The 17,069-nt window shown below is 44.2% G+C and overlaps 1 protein-coding gene across 1 annotated transcript in view; it reads left to right on the top strand.

Annotated features, from left to right (window-relative positions):
- The window catches only part of NUMBL (NUMB like endocytic adaptor protein), a 268,204-nt gene that overhangs the window by 127,431 nt on the left and 123,704 nt on the right, over positions 1–17,069 (top strand). Inside the window, exon 2 of the mRNA XM_078660405.1 lies at positions 168–309. The gene's annotated coding sequence lies outside the window, so the exon portion shown is untranslated. The remainder of the gene's footprint in view (positions 1–167; positions 310–17,069) is intronic.

Genomic DNA, 17,069 nt, shown 5'->3' on the forward strand with positions numbered 1-17,069 from the left:
GAATAAAAAGGTCAGGGTCTGAATGGGCCTTAGGCTCTTTACTTTCTTTGATGCCTGATATGACATGTTTGCACTCTTAAAAGTGTTTTTGTGTGATGTGCTGGAATTTGTTAATATGAAATGTAATAAATTAAACGATGTGAAAGATTTATTTTTCTTCTCAACAGGACAGCGCTTTCTTGGTGTACAGGAGGACTCCTCCCCCACGAGCCGCCTTGCCACGGAGCTGTGCTGGACGTCGTGGCCTGGACCCCTAATCCCTGGATTGGATGACCATTTGTTCTGGGCCCCACTGCTGCGGCTGTCACTGTGAGTGCAACCTGGATTCTTACTGCTCCATCAATGTTATGGGGAGAGGCATGGGCCGTGCTTGCTTTTTGTGGATGGAAGAGAACATGGGTCTTGCTTGTTATATTGGGATCTATGAGCCAAGCTTGCTCTGTCCAGGTGCACGACCTGGCCTTTTCAAAGAACTAGGGTTTAGGTAACTCTGTGGGTGCTCCAAGATATTGAGAGGAAAATAATTATCTTTTAGAGTAACAAATTTTACAGTACCGAATATGATTTTTTTCCTTGTTGTACTTCTTTATTTTGTGTTCCTGTCCTGCTCCAGAAAGTGCTTCTGAGATAGCGTTGAGACTATTTGAGAATTTTGAATCTTTACCCTTTTGGCATTGACACTTCTAGCCTTGTTGTCCATGAACATCTCATTGGAGAGATGAGCTATCCAGCCTTGGTTTGTCCTATTGTACACACTTTGTGGTCAGTTAGACAATTGTTAGAATGTTCGCCGGAAGATACTCTGCCAAACGGTGGCTGACAGGGGCAAGGTAGGATGTCAGGTTCTCCAGTAGGCCATAACGGGAAATTCGGTCTCGCCCTTGGGCTTGTGTGTGATCGACCAATTCAGGGATGAGGTGGTTGTCTCTCCCAAAAGATGTTTGCTCGGTCAGAGCTGGAACGATGAAGTGTTATTTAGTCAATAAAGTGATGTTGTGGTATCCTCTGACGGCCGTCCAGATGGAACTTTAGAAGTTAGGTGTGATGATTAATCAAACTCCTTAAGTTGATGATGGTTAATCAAACTCCTGTAGTTGAAGTTTAAGAGTATCCTCAGCAAAGTTCAAAGGGCACTCAAGGACATCCAGTCTGCCCTGAGACTGCCCACTCACATGGCAGGAGGTCTTCACTTTTGAGTCATGTCCACATACAGGCTGTTTTTACTGTGTGCACTATGAATCACACAATTTAAATTTGTATATATTTAATAAATTTGTATCACTCTGAACTCTCTACAAGGACAATAAAGGACTTTACGAATAATAGACAGCTGAAAAAAAGTTTTGTATCCGTAGAAAGTAGCATAAGAGTAGAACAGATGATATACAGGGAATATTTTCTGAGATGCAGAACCATGAAGCTCCATGAAACAGGAGGTCTGCAGGGTGAAGCGATTTGATAAAGAGGCAGAAGAAAATTGGGTTATAAAAAAGGGAGGTTGGATTGTGTGCTATTCTTCGGGCAAAGTACATGGGGCTTTGTTTCAGTGTTTTTAATTTCTTAGCTTTGGGGTTTTCAAAGGTGGAACAATATTTGCTGCAATCTAGCCTTGAGCCCCAGCAACATTACATTTATCTTCCCAATATGGGGCGGCTGTAAAGCGGTTGGCGTGACAATGAAGCTTGAATCACTTTCAGAATGTGCTGCTTCAAATGGGAGGCGGTGGGTTTTGGTCTGTATAGCTGCTGAATGGAGGGTGGCATTGACAAGAGCCAGGGTCGATCTTGGGAGAGTTTCCAGTAAGTACTTCCTTTGTCACTATGAGAGTGGGCCACCAATTGCACAGTGTTTCCTGGGTGTTTTTAGTAGTAGGTGGCTTAGTTTTTTCTCCTGAAGCGACTGCTAATGAAAGTCGTATTTGATGTTTTTAATCACATGAGGTGGCAGAGAAAGATTAGACTTCAGAGTGAAACTTAAAGACGTTGCTTGCAAACTACAAATTCTGTCATCCAGCCTGCAGAGAAGTTGTTAGGCCAGGAATGAATGCTTAAGGTGGTTACATATTAATTTCGATTATCAATGTCTTCGTGGATGTTAAATGTGAACAAAACAATCTGCTAATGCAAATTGACAAGCAGAGAATACATTTAAACAGTTCATTTGGAACAGGTCTGTGGCTTCTGAGCAAGATGTTGTAAGAAACTGGCAAACTGAAAGAATACTATTTTCTCCAGTAATACAAAGTAGATTGGTTGGTGGTAGTATGAGGGAAAATGCCTCTTTAAACTGCTGGCCGTGGGATCAATGAATCAATCAAAGGATTTGTAAAGCACAACTAATCACCCGGGAGTGTTTCGAGGGATGAGATATACCATAGGAGAAAATAATGCAATGTATACTTAAATGTTACACAGGTAGTCACTGTGTAAGACAATCATAATTACCACAAGACCTGCCACCTCTGTAATTTCTTCCTGAAAGATTCAAACTTGGCCAACTTTAGCAGGAAGCTTGTTAAGATTGCTCCTTTGTATATAAGTAAGAGTGCCATTTATTTTAGTCACACCCAGTATTAATATACTCTGCATGCTGACTCCTTACATCAAACAGCAGACCAAAAACCTTTGTTTCGAAGAATAAAGGTGGAAGGGATATTCATGTGTGTAGTTCTGAGTAACACAAATGAACAGGAAATTGATCATGCATAGAACTTTGAGAGAGAACTACTCCTCAAAGGGAGTCGCCCAGAGGTAGAATTCAGTGTTGTCTGTATATTTGTAGATACAGTGTTGTTTCTTGGGACCGTATCTCCGAGAGGTCTTTGAAAATATAGAAGTAATTGGTAAGCAAGCAAGTGGATTGCACGATTTGGGGGTTACAGATTTGACGTACCACACTCTGCCTTTTCAAATGTGTTTTGGATCATTGTCCTGTGGGATGATCCACTCTCGGCTAAGCTTTATCAATTAGCCAGATAATGTCACCGTTTCACCTTAAATGGACTTGTGTATGGGGGAATTCATGTTGGACACCTTGGTAGTTGGGGGGGGGGGGGTTCAAGTCTTATAGCTGCAAAACAGGCCCAAATCACTGTATCGTCACTACCGTGGTTGATGGAAGGTGTATGGTTCTTGGGGGTTAAAGTGTTAGATTTTGACTTAACACTTCTTTGTGCGTTTCAGCGAGATAAACTCCACTTTGATCTCATCTGTCCAGAGGACCTTGTTCTAGAAGTCATGTATTCATTTAGGTGTTTGCAAATCTAAGCCATGTAACCATGATCTTTTTGGAGAGAGGGGAGTTCTCTTTGCTACCCTCCCATGAAAGCCGCCCTTGTTCAGGTGTTTTTTTCTAATGGTAGAACCTGAACCCAGTTGATCACTTAATGTACTTTTGGGGCCCTGTGTGACATTTTGAAATTCCTTAATTTGTAAATAAGCTTTCTCACTGTGGAATGATGAACTTTATATTGTTTGGAAATAAGTTTATACCCTTCCCAAAGTAAGGATCAAACATAATTATTTTCAGACACTTTTACAGATATCCTTTAACCTAGTCATCAACTTTTTCCCAAAACCTAAATGCTCCAAACTGAATTGTACATGTTCTAATTTCTTATACCAGTGGTAGGACTTTCTGACGCGTTATTGAGAACGTGTTCTTGTTTGAATTACCTTCTTAATTGACAGAGCACTAAAGGAGCATTTAATTTTCACTCGAGCTTCTATGTTGGATGATTTTTTATTTGTTTAATAAATGATGGCAAAGTAAAATCTGTGGTGTTATTTGAGCCATGAGATTATAGGAGGGCCACCGAAATGATGCAGCAGGGGAGGCCCAATTTATGCAGCAGTGTTGAGTAAATGATGCGTCAGGAAAAAGCAAAATATGTGGTTTAACTTGGCAGATTTTGTAATGCTATTACTTCATTATTTTGTCTTTTATACTCTTGTTACGACTGATTGGGCATTGGTTGCACCTTATTAGTAACCTCACTATTCGATCAACAGATTTCATGATGGACATAAAACCCACTATTCTAATCATTTTGTAACCAGTCTTCCTGCTCTTTGATTTAGTCTGTAGCAACAACATTGATTCATATTGTTTACTGTTAAGCCCCACCTGGTTAATGAACAGGCAACAGTGAATGTTGTCAATTGGTGGTTCCTGAAATTCAAGGAATTTTAAATTCTGCAGTTTATACGCAATGGCAAGCAGTTGCGGCCGACATCTAGGGGGGTGGGCTTCCGCAAAAATAATATATAAAAAAATACACTTACCCGAAGACGACGTACTCCGCTCAGAACGTCTTCTTTCTTTGACTGCAGCCCGGCCACCAGGAAACTCCCTTCACCAATCCTGGTGCTGCTCTAATTCAGCATGAGAGCAGCGCCCTGATTGGAGGGAGCGGCCGCACTTGGCACTGCACAGTGCCTTGGAGGCCTACACTTGCTCTAACCTGGCTGTCTTAAGAACAGCTGGGTTGGAGATGTTTAAAGTGTGCATGGGTGACAGTCCATAGCAAGACGGCCAGCCAAAAAGGCATGCATACTTTGAACCGTTAATAACAGACCACTCTCCTTCCTGCTGATGTCACTCAGCAGGCCCTGCCCCTTCCTGGCGCTCTGTTTGGATGGAGGATGAAAAATAAAATGCTAATGAATTACTATTTCATTTTTCATATCTGGGGCTTTGGTGGTAATTTAAGTGTGGCGACGTTTCATCAGGCTCCTCCCTGATGAGATGCATCCATGTCAGTAAATACTACTTTGTACCAGGGTTGCTGGACATTATGTTTTCTAAATCAGAGTCTCTCGTATCTCGACAAGGGTGCATCTACTAACTTTCGAAAAATTAATCCCACCTCATTCTCTATCTAATTCACACTGGCTCTGCCTCAGCTTGTGATATGTTTGGGGGTTAGAGTGAAGGAATTGAATAACGTACTTCACATAATGAACTTCCTCTAGCACTAGGGTCCCCTGTTGTACTATTTCTGTGGTACATAGTGTGTGAAAAACACAAATTAAGGGTTGGGCTTGCATATGCATACTCTTGCATGACTGGGAGCTAAGATCTGTGATCCAATATAGACTTCGCTGCTCTTTTATTCTGGAATTATGTGATGCTGCCATCTCTACTGTCTCCAGTTGCATGAGTGTGTGTGGTTGTGTCTTGTCCTCTACTTTCCATAGTTCTGTACTCTTCCGTTCAACTTCTGAGTTGGTCTGTCAATTTTTTATTGGCCATTCACATTTTGTACTCCCCATTGGTGAATATCTTATTAAGCAATGTGATCTATCCTTCCAGTCCAGACCACACGAATAGAAGTCTGAAGCATCCTTGAGGCTTTTCCCCTTCAAAGTTTTTATTTCAACGTTACAAGGGCTAGGCACGTAGTACAGTTAAAATCTGTGGTTACCAGATCCCATTATTTGCAGGTGTTCTCAGACATAGACCAGCCTATGTTCCTAATACTCTTTTGAGTTTCACAAGAATGAGTTAAAGGATGATAACTTATGAGGTTCTACCCACAGACTTGACTTCCATCTTGTCTCTGTCTTTGAGCTGGCTGGCGATGCACTGGATGAGGTGTCTCAAAAATAGACTGGATTTCGTTTCTCAGCAGTTAAGGCATGGCTGATAGGAGCTGAGGTGTTTGCCAGCTGTACCGATGAAGGCATTGTAAAGCCTACTTTTCCTGTGGCAGTCATCCCTGAGGTAGAGAAAGTCATTTGAGCTCACTGCTGCTAAGGTTTTTTTCTCTCCTGCTGGTGAACCTGGAGTTACAACCCATTTAAGGCTGCGGCTAGGCCTGGAAAGACCACACCATATACAGAGGCCGCAATTGCCCTAGGGTGCATCTGTGCCCTTTAGTAATGGGAACCAAGTGACCACTGACTCTACACTGTATTGTGTGCCTACCACCTGAACTGAAACAGCACATCGCAGCCGTGGAGATCTGCTTCTGAGAACTACCTGGCAACACAGATCTGCTTTTGCACCTCCCACCAGGAAGTACGCAGGAGGATAAACACCTCAGCCCAGTGGTTTGGTCACCTCCTGATTGAGGTTCCTCGGAGACATTCAAACGGTGTATCAGAGATTTGATTGATTGATAAAAATTTATATTGCGCAAAAAAACAATAACCCGCAGGTATCAAGGCGCCTAACAATAATATCGAAAGTCTGAATCAATCATCATTACACATAGGCTTTCAGAAAAAGGCTAGTTTTTAAGGCACCACGGAAAGTCTGCAGGGAGGGTAGGGACCTTAGATCCAGGGGAAGATCGTTCCACCATTTAGATTTACAAGCGGATTCCCAGTCCCAAGCCTTTGACTTGATGGAATAATTTGACCATTTATGGAGAGCAACCAGCCCTGCACACTCTTTACTACTGGAATACTATTAGAAGCATCCTCTTGCTTCTACCTCCTCTCTTAAATTCCTCACCACTGGTGCGTCGTCAGGCCCACATATTGAATATTCCTTATTCATTAATTGGGGGTTGCGTTGCCTAACTATTACAGCCAGTCTATATGCCCGCTCCACATTACTGGGCAGGGCTTTCTTTACTGGGCTGTAGACCACACTACTCTTCTCACACCAGGTGAGGTGTGAGAAGAGCAGTCGTGTGTGAAGTCCAGCAAAGAAAGCATTGTTCAGTAATGTGGGGGCAGGGACGGTGTAGAATGATTGTATAAAGGCCTTTGACTGACTTTGTCATTACAAATGCCCTGAAAGGTCTCAACCTTGGATCCACCGCTTATCTCAGTGAGACTATACTGCAGGACCGTCAACTGTGATCACCAATGTGCCCCAACACTTGTGCTCAGTCAGAGTACTTGAGGGCTTGGAGGTAGGTTTGAATTTAGCTTAGGGCACTTTTGTACTTACCTTTGCCTCCACTTATTTGGAGACCAGGAATCCTGCTTGTGCAAACATGCTTTAGCTATTCGTTTTGCCGTATCGACTTTTTTGTGTTTACTCATTTCACAGTTGTGTACGATACCAGATTTTCTTGTCCATGTCATGCAACCATATGCTTGCCTCGTGTTAACTAGAGGAGAATTACGTGACAAAGGCATGTTTTTGCATGAGCACCCAGGAACCTGCAAGCCCCCTCTATATGAGCGTTTTGTAGAATTCTTTGCTTCTGTCTCAGGAGGAGAATCTGCTTCATTCGGTGAATTTGCTCAAGGGTCTTGTTTTGTACTTGAATGAATGAAGGAATGAATTATCAGGTTCGTAGAGTGCACGTCTGGTCAGAGTGTCTCACAGTGAAGTGAACAGAAGAGTTTCCAGGGCTTTCTAGAAGAGGAATTCATTTTAAATATCCCATAGCACAGAAGGGAGGTTATTCCAGGCCCGAGAGTCTAAACGGAAAATGAGGAACCGCCTCTCCTAGAGTGGCTAATCGAGGAACCACAGTCAGAAGAGACTCAAAAGGACAAAGCGCTCTCCCCTGACGATAAGGTCCAATTCTGTCAGTGAGATACTGTGGGCCTGACTCGTGCCAAGCACTTGGACTGGATAGCAGACATTTGTATCCAGTCAGGGGCATCTCCTACGTAATGGCGGGTTGAGCAATGACCTACTGCTCAGTCAGCGAAAAACAAAATGATAATAAAATAATATTATCATTTTATTTTCCACTGACTGACTGAGCCATGGAATCTGGGGCGGGGCCGGGCCATAGCAGGGAGGAGGAGTGATGGGCACTGTAAGTGCGCATGTCGGTTTGGCCGGCTGTCTTAGGATGGCCAGACCAACATGCGCAGTTACATTTCTCCAACCTTGCTGTGTTGTACAGCTGAGTGGAGAAATGGCACAGGCTCCCTGTGCCTGAGCAAGTATTAGCCAGCCTGCTCAGGCCAATCTTGGAGCTTCTCTCATGCTTGGTGTAGCATGAGACCAGCATCCGGATTTGATGGGGAGCCTGTGCTTTGTGCCCCAGTGACTGCCAGAAGGAGAGGAGTGCTGAGGCATCCAGCAGTGTCAGCGGCAACAACAGGTATGTTTAAAAATATATATATATTATTCCCCTAACAGCCCCCCTCTACCTCACCACTTTAGATGTGTGGCAGCCGCCACTGGCCACAGTGCACATCGAAGAAATGTTTAAGTAGCCAAAGGAGTCATGGGTCATCTACAGGCGTACTTGGCACCCTGGATTACCTTAGTAATCTACAGGTCTGTCTTCTGAGCAGAGAATCAGCGGGCTTCTGTGATGGACATCTTCAGAGGCCCACTTAGTCATGTCATTCTACCTTTATCTCACATTACAAGTTTAACGCTGGGGATTCAAGGGCAGTGGGATTAGGCAAAATTATTTTGTTATCCGTACAAATGACATGATAGTAGCATCTTGTGAAGTTGGTGCCTTTATCAGTGTCTTGTGGTGCTGTGGAGCCTTGGCTTTATTTTAGTGAAGTTGGCATGGGTATGTCGACAAGAATGAAAACTGAGATCGGGCAATAGGACAAAACCTGGTTGCGTATTAGTAACTTTGTTGCCCCAGGTAGGTCTTTCCCATGCAGTCCTTGTGATCCACCGCCCAATTAAGGCAGCGGATTTTTACCTGATCACACCTTTGTAGGTTTCACAAGAAATGACACGCTCCTAGTGAAAGAAGGGGCTCTTCCTAAGTAAGAGGGAATAAGTGCATGTTTTTATTTCTTTATCAGCAAGGGGGTTGCTCATCTCAGGGGCTGGACTACTGGAAATCAGGTAGAACCACTGGAAGTAATGAGATACAACTCAACATTGCCAAAGGTCATCGGGTGTCTGACGTCAACACAAGACACACATGACCAGTAACAGCTGTATTCAGTCTACTGCATGCTCTATTTAAGATAGCTCAGTGGACAGGGCACAGGCCGACTAGATATGTTTTGTTTACTTGCTGGTTGAAAGCATAGCTGGGCCTGTTGAAATGTTATCATGTAGAGGTCCATAAAATGAATAAAAATGAGTTTGGCAACTGTATCTATTATTAGCTACCATTTCGTGTTTAGTGTATGTTACCTAAATAGTGAATTTCAGTCAGGAAAACTGGAATTAAGCTGCAATGGAGGACCAACTATGCGGCAGAGTTAAATTAATTAAGCTTGCAGAAGAGGAAAATGATTTGATTTCAAACATCACATTGTGTGGCAGAATTATTTTATTATTTGAACACATTAATACTTGTTTAAAGTAATACCGAACTGACCAGTTACTCTTTTGTAAAGAATCTGCCAGTGCGTGTGACCAGCTATGACACCTTTTTTTGTAACTGTTGATCCACTTGAGCTGGAGCCAACTTTGTTTTTGTCGGAATCTGTACATTATGCCGCTGTTGGTGGATCGTGTAGTAAGGGTAGGTTTTCCATATTTATGTGGAAAACGGTGCAGTCAGTCGCAATTTTATTTATCCTGGTCAGGTTTGTAGATGAATGCAGGCCCGGATGCATGACTTCTGATGTTTATAAGGCGCTATGATACATGGTCCTTTCAGCCAATCCTTAACCCCTGTTTATGCAGAAACATAGACAGTCGGTGAATCCTCTGTGACCACCTAATTAACTCCAGGGCATTATGGAACCTTGGAGTCCAGCCACCAAGCAATGCGTTGCTTTTATCTTCCAGAGCTCGACCCAGCAAAGAAACCGGAAATGGCGTACTTATAAATAGCCTTGTGGCGCAGGGGAATTCGCGGACAGCCAGTTCAGGTGCAATGGACGCGGCTGGAACGTGGTCGTATTTTGGTGGCAACAGTTGCTGAGGAGAGGCAAAATCTGTGCCTGTTGACATTTAATATGGTCGCCTGGGTTGTAAGCAGAGCTAATTAGCTATCAGCACCTGGGCTCTCGGTCACTGCTTCTTGCTCACGAAATGTACCCGTAAAGAGGTCCTTTCCCTCCCGTGGGCTTGCAGAAAAGCTATTTCCTCTGCTTATGACTTGGCAGCTAAGAGCCTCTTAAGATTCTGTAGGGAAGAGCTAGCCTCCGTGTTTTTTTTGTCTCTGGAGTAAAAGGTTCTCTTCTGTGAGGATTGGGGATTAAAGAGACCCCTTCTCTTAAACATTAGGAGGTGAGAGCTCTCTTATTTTTGGCCTCTTTAGAGCTCACTTCGGTGAGGGCTTTGGGGTAAAAAGATGTCTTCTTTGAGGACTTGAGAGCATAAAAGTTCTCTTCTTTGAGAAGTTTGATAAAGAGACTATTTCTATTCGTAGATTGCAGAGGGCTCGAGCTCTTTCCGTCCTGGGTGGAATTGTCCCTCCATCACTAGTGACCTGTGGATATCCCTTCTGTACCTCCCCACCTCACCCGCTCTATCCCACAAACATTGATCACAGAAAGCAGTCACTCCAGATGTCTCTCTGTCCCCTCTTCTGTCAGTACAGCATTAAGGGATAGACTTGGACACATAAAGGCAGTCAAAAAGTATACACATTCTGGCTTTTTCTGCCCTCTTGTTGCTTCATGATCTCAGTTAGAAGGTCATTGAATGAGCGTGAGAAGGCCTTGGTCTCCCCCCACCCCTGCGGACTCTGTCAAGACTCTCGGAATCACACTTAACCACCATCTCACCCTTCACTCCCACATTAGTTCTGTTGTCTCTTCCTGTTTTTTTACTTTGCGTATTATTAGGAAAATTTCTCTTTTTTTTCTCCCTTCCTGCACTTAAATTGATTCTAATGGCTATGGTCATATCCAAGATCGATTATGGTAATATCATCTACAACGGTGCTCCTGCCTATGCACTCCAACGCCTTCAACTGGTGCAGAACCAGGCAGCCCGATTGGTATATGGCCTACCCAAATTCCATCACTCCTCTCCGCTCCTTTTTTCTCTTCACTGGCTCCCCATCAAACAACGGGCCCTCTTCAAACTTGGATGCCTCACTTTTCAGGCTAGGGTGGGCACTGCTCCTGCCTTTATCAATTCGGCAATTACCAACTATTGCCCATCCAGAGACCTTCGTTCATCCTCCAAATCTTTATTAGTTATCCCCCGTTTTAAGAAATTAAGGTCGGGAGGCCAGAAATTCTCAGTCTTGGCACCCACCTTTTGGAATACCCTCCCGTCCTCAGTCAGACACTCCTCTTCCTACATGGAATTCCGTAAGGCCCTCAAAACTTTCTTATTCCAGCAGGCCTTTTGTTCCTAGTCCTGTGCCTTTCCTGCCCTGCATTCCCCCCAGCGCCAAGAAACTGTATAGTGAACGTGCGCTTTATAAATCCCTAAAAATTCAAATTCAAATTGAATGAGCAGAAAGAAGCGTGTGACGTTTTCACAGAGGACAGTGAGGTTAAGATTGTGAATTTCTTTCACCTACGAATATTATCATTTTTATGGCTTTTGACAGGAACCACGTCACAGTTCTCGTGCAATGTGGATTCCACCATCATAATAACAGCCCCCAAATCACTCTCCAGAGCTTTACCATTGTCGGGGACACTAGGTTTATGCTACACGAGGGACCAAATTATGCTTCAGATTTATCCGAATTATGTGGCATAAAACACAAATTACGTGGTTCGTTCACCAACATTTTGTGTGGAATCTGCAAAGGAGGTGGAAATGTATGTGCCAAATGCAGTAAATCCAAATGATAAAATGTATATACTGTTAAGGAGTAGTTTCTCTAAACAATGGGAACATCAGCCTCGTAAAATCTAAGGTAAATATTAATTATAGGACACCAGTACCCACCTCGTGAACCATATTCTCTTAAAATGATGACCTTCTTTACTGTTCCGCTTCCCTCACAGTACTCTGGGCATTGGCACTGCCCGATCCTGGCAGCTGCTGAGGGTCGGATGTTAAGGAGGAAGGCGACGGTGACATTGATGCTGTTTTAAGTGAGCGCTCAGATGCCTTGTGGAATGATGTGTTGTATGTTTGTAGGAAGAACCTTGAGTTACAGCCCCTGAAACAGCCTGTTTAATATCTTTGAAATGGAGCCATTCATTCTGAGTCCACCAGAATTGCCCTTACATTGGGGTATCTCAAAATGTCATTATAATCAGGGCCGGACTGGCTACCGGGCAGTTGTGTGTGCTGCCGAGCTGGGGGCTAATTTCGTTGATGGGGACCTGCGTGTGCAAAACGAAATTCGTTTTGCTTTTTTTATTTCAAATCGCACGCAGGTCCCCATCAACGAAATAAGCCCCCACCACAGAGAAATTAGCCCCTAGCTCGGCAGCACACACAACTGCCCGGTAGCCAGTCCGGCCCTGATTATAATTGCTCTGGACTGGAGAAATTCCTTTTGCAGAGTTGTGTATTCGTCTAGATAGAACATAATAGTGTGGTATGTGATGTGCCCGAGGGCCACACAGATGCCAGCAGGGTGAGGCTTTGGTGGGGATGTGGCCGTAAGGTCAGTGTAGGGGAAGCAAAGTACATACACGGTGTGGACAATGAGTCATGGAGGTTTTTTGAGGGTTTCTTGCCATATTGCTGTCTAAATGAAGCCCTTAGTCTCTAGAAGAGTCATAGATTTGAAAATAGTATGTTATGCGATATCTGAATCGCCATCCCTTAACTGTACTTTAGCCTTCTCTGCTTGCTATTGCTACCTTGGGAGAGTCAAGTGTAAGAAAGGAAGTAACAGGTTTATTGAATTGAAATGAAATCGAATTGCACGATCTGAATCTAGAACACCTATGATCTTTCCCTGCTTCCTCATTTAACCAAATTGTGTGATCCTTCTATTTCACTTTGCTTCCTCTTTCTTCATTACCAAACATAAGAGCACCCTGAAATACATGAGTTTGGGATGTGTGCTCTACAAAACCTCTTGTTGTTGATTTAATAAATTATTATGTTGGCCATCGGTAATAACAGGTGAGGCCACCCAGAAGGGTCCACAGGACAACTTACTTGCCTCTTAGTTCACTATTGGCATTGTTGTCCTGGTGGGAGGAGGCATGCATGTTTCTACGTTCATTTCTGACAGCTAGCACCTTAAAAAAATATTCCTCAATGCAATGATATAATCTGGTGTACTAAGGTGAAACACTTCTGCTTGTTAATGAAAAAGACATTTTTTTGAAGAGACATTTTTCAAAATGTTACAAATTTGTTGCAAAATGCCTTTAAAAATGAATGTGTTCCTAAAGTTAAGTGGTGCATGACACCGTTTTTGATTTGTTTCTTTTACTTCAGTTAGCGTGTAAATGAATGCCTATTTATTTTACAGATTTCTGAATGCAAAATTACCGTTAGTGCCCTCTCAAGTAAACAGCAGCCCAATGCTGTTGTTCACCTGGGGACCAGATGTGAAGGTCAGGAGGGCTGCAAGTGGCCTCTGGGCTGTACTCAGGGCTGGACTGGCCATAGCGGGCACCGAGCAATCCTCCGGTGCGCCGCACGGGTGGGGGCCGGTTTTGGGTCCCTGAGGGCCGTTTTTGTTATGCTGCAAAAACGGCCCTGTACCAAAATCGGCCGAAAACCAGCCCGGCAAAGAGCTCGGTGGCACCTCCAAGCCCCCCGAGTGGGGCGGGGGGAGCGCGGGGGGGGAGAAGGCGCCGAGCACTTTGCCAGGGCCGGTTGTGGTTCCCAGTCCGGCCCTGGCTGTACTTTGAGTTTTGCTGGTCTAGAATGACTAACACATTTGACATCAGATATAAAAACCTTCACTTTTAATTATTGGTTTTGTTTGGCCTTTTTAAAATGTCCGCTGGCCCATGGTTTGCAGTAAATACTTGAGCAAAGCACTGATTTGCACCGCCATTGTCACTCATTTGCACCAATGATACTGCTCATTTTAACCCACATTGTCATTCATTTGCACCATCAAGGCCTCTCACATTTGGACTTCCCGAAACACCATTGCAGACAAAGGGCCGAATTAGGAGTCCCACCACCACCACACTGCGGATCCACCCACAGTATTCTGAATGTGGCAGTCAAACAACCATGAGACCGCTGGCTCCCCAGGTTCAAGGATCCCGCTGGGCCGGCGGTCTGAAACTGGCCTGAATATGCTGCTGGTGCGGCAGCTGGCACCGCTGAGCGGATGTATGACGTTACAACGCATACTTTTACAACGCCTACCTTTACATCGCAAGTTTTACAACGCATACCATTACAACGCATAATGCTTTTGGGCGCTGGATAGTGAATAGTTTAATTTACTATTCCAACTCCAGTCCCCGTGGACACTAGGGAAGGTTATTGGATAGTAAATTAACCTATTCCCTATTCTAGAGCGCCCCCCAGAGCAATGCGTTGTAATAGTTTGCTTTGTAAAAGTTGCGTTGTAAAGGTATCTCGTTGTAAAAGTTTCGTTGTAAAGGATGTTTCCCCCGCTGAGCATATTATGAGTTACCTTTTCACTCCCCTTTTCAGGGCGGTGAGCCCACATGAAAATGGTGACAGAGAGGCAAGTAGGGCCCCCTGCCAGACCTGGGCCTGAGGCAGGGGGCTACCTTTGTGCCACCCTGTAATTGCACCCTCGTCCCACACCGTGCAGAAACGCGCTGCAGGCGCTGTCTTGGTGGCGGGCTGCATGTTATGCTGTTTTATGAGCCTAACAACCCACCGCAGCACCGTCGGTCTGCCATGGTTTGCACTCGTAATTAAGCAGGTGGGTGCACTGCGGGCTTGGTGGTCCTCCTGACGGCTCGGCGGAGGCAGGCCCACAGGAGGACCGCCAAACTCGAAATAAGGCCCACAGGGTATTTTTAGCTAACTACTGTACATTTGTGCATGGAGATTTCCTCACTGCACAAATTTAACGCCCTTGCTCTAGTTTTACTCCTAAATGGCCTCTGCTGTATTGACTGTGGCATCATGTGCCGTAAAATGATTGCTTATGCACAGTTTACAAGTTTCTATAAGCTGATCTAAATATCCACCCAAACACCTCTCGGTGGGAGGCGGGTCACTGGTTTTATTGTATAAAGGGGGCCTCTGTCTGCAGCAGACTAACACTTCCTGTGAGCGCGGCCATTTCATAACTAACTTGTCGCTAATAAAGTTCTGTGGAGCACTTTAAAAGCCGGCGCTGTGCCCATAAATTAATAAACATACACACCTCTTATTCCAATGCGATTTATTATCTGAGGAAATGCTTTAGGATTTGTCAAACGTGTTTGGCTGCCAGTGAAAAGGCTGAGCCACAGACGACGCCCTGTGATTCTGCGCCGGCTCTGCTGAAATGAGTGGTCTGGGGGGCTATTGAGGGGCGGGGACCTCTCACACTCGGATTCGTCGGGTCTTTCAGCAGAAAGCCCGTCCTGGAGGTGCCCCCGTGCGTTTTTTAGGGCGAGCCTTTATCGCGGTTGCTATTGAGTCTGGCTAATTAAGGGCTTCTGAGATCTGGTCGCGCAGCATGAAGTGTTGGAAGGAGGTAGGAAAAGGAGGAGGAGCTGGTGCGAGGGAAAAACGGGGACCACCCAAGATGGAGGAGCCCTCCTCATCGACCAGGGCAAGCAAATAAACACAGTGCCTTGGTGAAAGAACCAGACCAACCGGTGTGGTGAAAGTAAAAACAGAGTATTGGACAATTCTGCAGGAGAAAAACTCTGCAAACTGCACATATCTCGGCTTATTTCCATTTAAGAAAATGATAAATGCATTAAAGTTCAATACAATACACATACACCCCCCCCCCCCACACACACACACACACACACGTTCTTGCTGAAACTATCGGGATGCAAATTTTCACTTGGAAGCGCCCATTCTTTTTTTATTAATATATATATCTATCTACCTAAAGTGTCTTCTTTTTATTTCTTATTTTGACAGTTTATGAACATTGCGGCTTTAAATATTATTCGATCTGTTAAAACGCTTGCATAGGCGAGTGTCATTTTGTGTGTCCGTTGGCGCCATATACCGTCTGCTCTGAACCACATTGCCTTATAATATGGCTAGTTAAAGCTCTGTAGAAATGGCAGTGCTTGGCCTTGCTTTGTCAGGCCGTTTCCTGGCCAGTGGTCTGTTTTTGTCTTATTTGTTGACATGCCAGGCATAATTTGCATTGTTCTATTTCCTGTACGCAGACCCACAGTCGCACCTCTTCCCCAAGGATGGCTATGCTTGTTTCAGCCTGTGTTGCATTTGTCCCTCCCATAGAGCTTGGCCTCTTTACATCTCCGTGGTTGGCTGGCTTCTATGCTTCCTCCGCTTGCTTTTTTGGAACTACGATTTTTGTATTTATTTAAGTACTGCACGAGAGTACATGTGTTTTCCAACTGTCTCCCTCATAATCTTTTCTCTCCCTGTCCATGTTGCTCTCTCTTGTGCATATGCTTCTCTACCCCCACCTGTGCTTGTGGTGTTCTCTCTCATTGGTGTGCTTCTCTCTTTGCCACTGTGCTTCATGTTGGCTCTTCCCTGCCGGGTTGCTTCTTCCCTGCCTACCATGTTGCTTGCACCTCTCCGAACCATCTCATCCATTAAAAAAAAAAGATATTTGCATGACTTCTCACATTTTTTTCTATTTTTAATTATTTACCAATCCTTGTCAATTCGCAAAATAAAAAAAAAAAGCCTGTGTCCTTTTGTGTAGACACAGTCACATCCACTCACCCACTTACCTATTTATCGTCCACATTTTGCTGCCACCCACCACGGCAAACTCAGTGCATCAATGGGTCTGCCCACTTCAGCCATTGGTTTCCTGCTCTAAAGGCAGCATTCTTACTGAGCATGTGCACATTCTGGCAAAAATAAGCGACTAGTGAGCTGTTATTTTACTGTGCCAAAAAGAATCCTATGTTTCTGTGATTTGGATTAGACCAGAGAAAAGGTTTCTATTCCTCTTAAGGTACAGTACACCTCCCTGCTATGAAGCACCTGTACTATTTAATAAATATATATGATTTGTAGTGCAAAAATATGGCCAACCAATGTAGACACCATGTTTCGTTCCAGTTTTTTTCATTTTTAAGGCACATGGTTGTAGTAAAAAAAAATAGTCAAACAACTATTAACCGTTACACCACCTTGCCTAGGCCAGATCGTTTGGCTTTTCCTTGATTTTTTTATTTCTACTTCTACACTTCCCCTCCACATTTCATTTCTTTCTTGTTTTTTACATTTTCCATACTTAGCTTGAT

Source organism: Lissotriton helveticus, chromosome 9, assembly GCF_964261635.1.
Source record: "Lissotriton helveticus chromosome 9, aLisHel1.1, whole genome shotgun sequence".
NCBI classification, from domain to species: Eukaryota; Metazoa; Chordata; class Amphibia; order Caudata; family Salamandridae; genus Lissotriton; species Lissotriton helveticus.